This window comes from Salvelinus sp. IW2-2015, unplaced genomic scaffold, assembly GCF_002910315.2.
Source record: "Salvelinus sp. IW2-2015 unplaced genomic scaffold, ASM291031v2 Un_scaffold2296, whole genome shotgun sequence".
NCBI classification, from domain to species: Eukaryota; Metazoa; Chordata; class Actinopteri; order Salmoniformes; family Salmonidae; genus Salvelinus; species Salvelinus sp. IW2-2015.
Window position 1 is genome coordinate 48200 of NW_019943622.1, and position 8282 is coordinate 56481.

General features: G+C 37.7%; 1 long non-coding RNA gene and 1 pseudogene across 1 annotated transcript; one reads left to right on the top strand and one right to left on the bottom strand.

Moving 5' to 3' along the window:
- LOC139025139 (GRB2-associated-binding protein 1-like) overlaps positions 1-819 on the top strand; it is a 48053-nt pseudogene extending 47234 nt beyond the window's left edge.
- Positions 820-3296: 2477 nt separating this feature from the next.
- Positions 3297-4420, bottom strand: LOC139025141 (uncharacterized). Its single transcript, XR_011476588.1, has 2 exons — positions 3599-4420; positions 3297-3336 (listed from the first exon to the last, which is right to left on the bottom strand). It is a non-coding gene; the product is annotated as an uncharacterized lncRNA (long non-coding RNA).
- Between the last annotated feature and the right edge of the window lie 3862 nt (positions 4421-8282).

Consider the following 8282-nt stretch of genomic DNA (forward strand, 5'->3'; position numbering starts at 1 on the left):
TTTCCAGGTTAGTTCAATTTACCAGGTTCTTCATTTACCAGGTTTGTTAATTTACCAGGTTAGTTCATTTACCGGTTAGTTTCATTTAACCAGGTTCGTTCATTTACCAGGTTCGTTCATTTACCATTGTTAGTTCATTTACCAGGTTAGTTTCATTTACCAAGGTTAGTTCATTTACCAGGTTAGTTCATTTACCAGGTTAGTTCATTAGGAATATGGTTCTGACATTTCCATGATAAAGCTCTGTATATCTGTTTGAAATAAGAATACACCAAAAAAAAACTTGTTTCAGAATAAAAGTCCCACTTTTGTGTTTCACTAAAAGTCTCTGTTTTAGAATAAAGGTCCATCCTGTCTTTTGTTTTCAGAAAAAGAGTGTGTTGGGTGGCTCGATGGTTTGAGCGAAGGTGAGCGTGCACGTGAGCGCGAAGGTGAGCGTGCACGTGAGCGTGTGGACTATGTGGTCGTTGTCCTGAGAGAACCAGAGCTCTGAAAAGTACCAGGGAGGCGTGGCACGACGGGAGACAGTCGACTGAGAAGGACAAATAACACACGCACTGAACAGATACACACACACACTGAACAGATACACACACACACTGAACAGATACACACACACACTGAACAGATACACACAGACACACACACTGACCAGATACACACACAACACTGAACAGATACACACAGACACACACACTGAACAGATACACACAGACACACACACTGAACAGAACACACACACACACACACACACACACACTGAACAGATACCCACACACACAGACACACTGAAAGACACACACATGAACAGACACACACACACACACACACACACACACACACATCACACTGAACAGACACACACACACACACCAACACACTGAACAGACACACACTGAACACACACACTGAACAGACACACACTGGACACACACCAACTGAACAGACACACACACACTGAACAGACACACACACAGACACTGAACAGATAACACACAGACACACACACTGAACAGACACACACTGGACACACACCAACTGAACAGACACAACACCAACTGAACAGACACACACACTGAACAGACACACACAATGAGCAGACACACACACACTGAACATACACACACAATGGACAGACACACACACCACACACACACACATCACACACATGGACACACACACACACACACACACACACACACACACACACACACACACACACACACACACACACACACACAGCATCCAACACCACAGGTAGACACTACGTGGTGGACAATACAGTAGACCAGCAGGACAGAGAAGAAGAGATTGAGTATAAAAACAGACTGTTCTTCAGCACGTTGGATGCTGTTATTGTTGAAATGTCAGAACGACTCAGCGTGTGTCCTTGATCCAGAGAGACATGACTTTCTAGATGTGAGAAAAAAAGGGTGAAACCACTGCTGGATCCAAGCAAAAACAGATTTAGTGGAAGCTGAGTTCAGTGTTCCTCTACATTTTCCACTTTGACAAATGTGTTCAGTCAGCACAGAAGAAGAAGCTGGACCCGAGGGAAGGTCAACTAATCCAACTGGCATTTTGAGGGGGATCTTACAAGAATATTTCGGGGRGAGAATGAAATGATCGATTTACTCAGGAAGTTCCACAGAGCATCAAGGAAGCTGCAACTCTTCTAAAAAGATGKAAGAAAAAAAAATCTAGCTGGTTGTTTTTTTATCAAAATCTTAGTGGTTTAAAACCAGTGGCGCCATTACAGCAAAAACCTTGTCACATGGAATGACGCTGGAGAGACGAAGCAGGTACGGGGAGTCAACGTGACGAACCTAGGTTATGGAATGACAAAATGACTTCCTTAGCCAGCCTATGTTTTCCACGGCCTTACTTTAGTGTGTATGTTGATGGTGATGACAGAGCGCAGTGGAGATTTCGAGCCAAACTGTCACTTCAAGCATTTCAACTTTTATRTTTATTGTGGTTTAGCGTGATATAAGCAGAATTCAATATAATTCCAACCCAAATGATCCTTCGTGGGTCTAGCTACTACATACAGGATGTTACATACAGGATGTTACATACAGGATGTTACATACAGGATGTTACATACAGGGAAAATCCAATGTTACTACTACGGTTACATACATGATGTGATGTTACATACCACTACAGTTACATACATGATGTGATGTTACATACTACTACAGTTACATACATGTTACATACTACTACAGCTACATACATGATGTTACATACTACTACAGTTACATACATGATGTGATGTTACATACTACTACAGTTACATACATGATGTTACATACTACTACAGTTACATACATGATGTTACATACTACTACAGTTACATACATGTTACATACTACTACAGTTACATACATGTTACATAATACTACAGCTTACATAGATGTTACATACTGCTACAGTTACATACATGTTACATACTACTACAGTTACATACAGGATGTTACATACTACTACAGTTACATACATGTTACATACTACTACAGTTACATACAGGATGTTACATACTACCACAGGTTACATACATGTTACATACTACTACAGTTACATAGATGATGTGATGTTACATACTACTACAGTTACATACATGATGTTACATACCACTACAGTTACATAGATGATGTGATGTTACATAACTACTACAGTTACATAGATGTTACATACTACCACAGTTACATACAGGATGTTACATTACTACCACAGTTTACATACATGTTACATACTACTACAGTTACATAGATGATGTGATGTTACATACTACTACAGTTACATAGATGTTACATACTACTACAGTTACATACAGGATGTTACATACTACTACAGTTACATACATGTTACATACTACTACAGTTACATACATGTTACATACTACTACATTACATACAGGATGTTACATACTACCACAGTTACATACATGTACATACTACTACAGTTACATAGATGATGTGATGTTACATACTACTACAGTTACATATATGTTACATACTACTACAGTTACATACATGATTGTTACATACCACTACAGTTACATAGATGTTACATACTACTACAGTTACATACATGTTACATACTACTACAGTTACATACATGATGCTACTACACACTACAGTTACATAGATGTTACATACCACTACAGTTACATAGATGATGTGATGTTACATACCACTACAGTTACATAGATGTTACATACTACTACAGTTACATACATGATGCTACATACCACTACAGTTACATAGATGTTACATACCACTACAGTTACATAGATGTTACATACCACTACAGTTACATAGATGTTACATACTACTACAGTTACATACATGATGTGATGTTACATACTACTACGTTTACATACAGGATGTTACATACTTCTACAGTTAAATACATGTTACATACTACTACAGTTACATACATGATGTGATGTTACATACTACTACGTTTACATACAGGATGTTACATACTACTACAGTTACATACATGTTACATACCACTACAGTTACATAGATGATGTGATGTTACATACTACTACAGTTACATACATGATGTTACATACCACTACAGTTACATAGATGTTACATACCACTACAGTTACATAGATGTTACACACAGGATGTTACATACTACTACAGTTACATACATGATGTGATGTTACATACCACTACGTTTACATACAGGATGTTACATACTACTACAGTTACATACATGATGTGATGTTACATACTACTACAGTTACATAGAGGATGTGATGTTACATACTACTACAGTTACATACATGATGTTACATACTACTACAGTTACATACATGTTACATACCACTACAGTTACATAGATGTTACATACCACTACGTTTACATACATGATGTGATGTTACATACTACTACAGTTACATACATGATGTGATGTTACATGCTACTACAGTTACATACAGGATGTGATGTTACATACTGCTACAGTTACATACATGCTTGTGATGTTACATGCTACTACAGTTACATACAGGATGTGATGTTACATACTACAGTTACATACAGGATGTGATGTTACATACTACCACAGTTACATATGATGATGTTACATACTACTACAGTTACATACAGGATGTTACATACTACTACAGTTACATACAGGATGTTACATACTACTACAGTTACATACAGATGTTACATACTACTACATTACATAGATGTTACATACTACTACAGTTACATAGATGTTACATACTACTACAGTTACATAGATGTTACATACTACTACAGTTACATAGATTTACATACTATACAGTTAACTACTTGTTACATACTACTACTGTTACATACAGGATGTTGATGTTACATACTGCTACAGTTACATACAGGATGTTACATACTACTACAGTTACATACATGTTACATACTACTACAGTTACATAGATGTTACATACCATTACAGTTACATACATGTTACATACTACTACAGTTAACGTACAGGAGGTGATGTTACATACTACTACAGTTACATACAGGATATTACATGCTACTACAGTTACATGTACATGTTACATGCTACTACAGTTACATACAGGGATGTGTGTTATATACTGCTACAGTTACATACAGGATGTGATGTTACATACTACTACGTACATACAGGATGTGATGTTACATGCTACTACAGTTACATACATGATGTGATGTTACATGCTACTACAGTTACATATATGATGTGATGTTACATGCTACTACAGTTACATACAGGATGTGATTACATACTACTACAGTTACATAGATGTTACATATTACTACAGTTACATACAGGATGTGATGTTAATTACTTACTACAGTTACATACAGGATGTGATGTTATTACTCTACAGTTAATACATGATGTGATGTTACATACTACTACAGTTACATACAGGATGTGATGTTACATACTGCTACAGTTTACATACAGTATGTGATGTTACATACCACTACAGTTACATACATGTTACATACTACTTACAGTTACATACAGGATGTGATGTTACATACTGCTACAGTTACATACATGATGTTGATGTTACATACTACTTACAAGTTACATACATGTTACATACTACTACAGTTAAATACAGGATGTATGTTACATACTACTACAGTTACATACAGGATGTGATGTTACATACTGCTACAGTTACATACATGATGTGATGTTACATGTAGGAAACCAAAGTTGTCAATGAATTAAAAAAGATTTGTATTGTTCATCTGGTGTCTCTCTGTTTAATGGGCCAAGAAGGATATTAGCAGATTACTGCACTGAGTGTATAAAACATTAACTTGTATGCAACTATGTGACCGGGCATGGTGGGTGTGGAACCAGAGACAGCAGTGGGGTGAAACTGTAGAACCCAGTTTTCTACATTTGAATATAAAAATGTAATTTTCCAAACAGAACTACACTACATTTTATCTCTGGGACCCTCAGGATGACAAATCAGAGCCAGATTACTGAATGTAAAGGTACATTATTTACCTTCAGAGGTGAACGTATCAAACCAGTTGCCGTGATAAACATCATTTTACTGTGTTGTGCACTATCCTCAAACAATAGCATGGTATTGTTTCACTGTAATAGCTACGGTAAATTGGACACTGCAGTTAGATTAACGATAATTTAAGCTTTCTGCCCGTATGAGACATGTCTATGTCCCGGAAAATTAGTGGTTGTTTACACCGTCATTCAGGTCACATTGTCGCATATTAAGCCCGGTTTAGGGACACCGATCCTATAGAGGATTTATTAATGTATTTCTGTAGGGAAGCTAATGATCCATCATGTATGACATTCCTGGGAGTGTGTAAACTTACATTATTTATCACCGTGTCATTTTTGTATGTTCTCTATAGTTATGTACTTGAAAATGTATCAATTGACCAATTCGGCACATTTGGGAAAATTCCTGGCAAACTTGATACAAAATTGTGTAGTGATGTAATTCTTCACTGGATCAGTCTGAAGCCGTGCACACACACTGCGGCCATCTTGTGGACAACGTCTAAATTACACCTAGAATCCTACATCACTGTCTGGTCTTTCTCTTGCATTTCAAAGATGGAGCAAAATATAAATAATTGAAAACGCATGTTTTTTTTTGTTTGTATTATCTTTTACCAAATCTAATGTGTTATATTCTCCTACATTAATTTCCCATTTCCACAAACTTCAAAGTGTTTCCTTTCAAATGGTACCAAGTATATGCATATCCTTGCTTCAGGTCCTGAGCTACAGGCAGTTAGATTTGGGTWTGTCRTTTTAGGCTGAAATTGAAAAAAAAGGGTCYGATCCTTATTAACCTGTCTCCTCCCCCTCGGTCTCGTCTTGATTTAGCTGGAGGAAGTTGTGAGCCATTCAAGTATTTAAATCACTAATACAATCTAATAAGTTTTCAGTGGCGCTAAAATCCTCTGGTACAGAAATCACATGTGGCGTTCCACAAGGTTCAATTTTGGGTCCGGTGCTGGTTCAGTTTACGTGTACAGTACCAGCCTCAAAAGTTGGGACACACCCTACTCACTCTCAATGGTTTTCTTTCTTTTTACTAGATTTTCTACATTTAGAATAATAGTGAAGACATCAAAACTATGAAATAACACATCCTGTAGTAACCCAAAAAAGTGTTAAACAAATCAAAATATATTTTATATTTGAGATTCTTCAAAGTAGCCTTGATGACAGCTTTGCACACTCTTGGCATTCTCTCAACCAGCTTCATGAGGTAGTCACCTGGAATGCATTTCAATTAACAGGTGTGCCTTGTTAAAAGTGAATTTGTGGAATTGCTTTCCTTCTTAATGCGTTTGAGCCAATCAGTTGTGTTGTGACAAGGTATGGGTGGTATACAGAAGATAGCCTTATTTGGTAAAAGACCAAGTCCATATTATGGCAAGAACAGCTCAAATAAGCAAAGAGAAATGACAGTCCATTGTTACTTTAAGACATGAAGGTCAGTCAATCTGGAAAATGTCAAGAACTTGCTGTAAAGAAACCACTACTAAAGGACACCAATAAGAAGAAGAGACTTGATTGGGCCAAGAAACACGAGCAATGGACATTAGACCGGTGGAAATCTGTCCTTTGGTCTGATGAGTCCAATTTGAGATTTTTGGTTCCAACCACCGTGTCTTTGTGAGATGCAGAATAGGGATGATCTTCGCATGTGTGGTTCCCACCGTGAAGCATGGAGGAGGAGGAGGTGTGATGGTGCTTTGCTGGTGACACTGTCAGTGATTTATTTAGAATTTAAGGCACACTTAAGCATTCTGCAGCGATACGCCATTCAATCTGGTTTGCGCTTAGTGGAACTATAATTTGTTTTTCAACAGGACAATTACTCAACACACCTCCAGGCTGTGTAAGGGATATTTGATCAAGAAGGAGAGTGATGGAGTGCTGCATCAGATGACCTGGCCTCCACAATCACCCGACCTCAACCCATTTGAGATGGTTTGGGATAAGTTGGACCACAGAGTGAAGGAAAAGCAGCCAACAAGTGCTCAGCATATGTGGGAACTCTTTCAAGACTGTTGGAAAAGCATTCCAGGTGAAGCTGGTTGAGAGAATGTCAAGAGTGTGCAGAGCTGTCATCAAGGCAAAGGGTGGCTACTTTAAATAATCTCAAATATAAAAATATATTTTGATTTGTTTAACACGTTTCTTGTACTAAATAATTCCATATGTGTTATTTCATAGTTTTAATGTGTTCACTATTAATCTACAACATAGAAAATAGTAAAAATTAAGAAAAAGCCTTGAATGGGTAGGTGTGTCCAAACGTTTGACTGGTACTGTGTATACATACATACAGAGTACATATAAGACCTTTATATACTATATACAGAGTACATATGAGAATTTTATATACTATATACAGAGTACGCATGAGATCTTTATATACCCATGAATCACTCTCTTTCTCAATTCCTCTTTTCCAAACACACTCCTCACATTCCATTCTCATTTCAGACAGCCCTTCCACCCCTCTCTCTTTCTAAACCCTTTCCTTGCAGTCCTCCCTCTCTCTCTCTAAACCCTTTCCTTGCAGTCCTCCCTCTCTCTCTCTAAACCCTTTCCTTGCAGTCCTTCCTCTCTCTAAACCCTTTCCTTGCAGTCCTCCCTCTCTCTCTCTAAACCCTTTCCTTGCAGTCCTCCCTCTCTCTAAACCCTTTCCTTGCAGTCCTCCCTCCCTCTTTCTAAACCCTTTCCTTGCAGTCCTCCCTCTCTCTCTA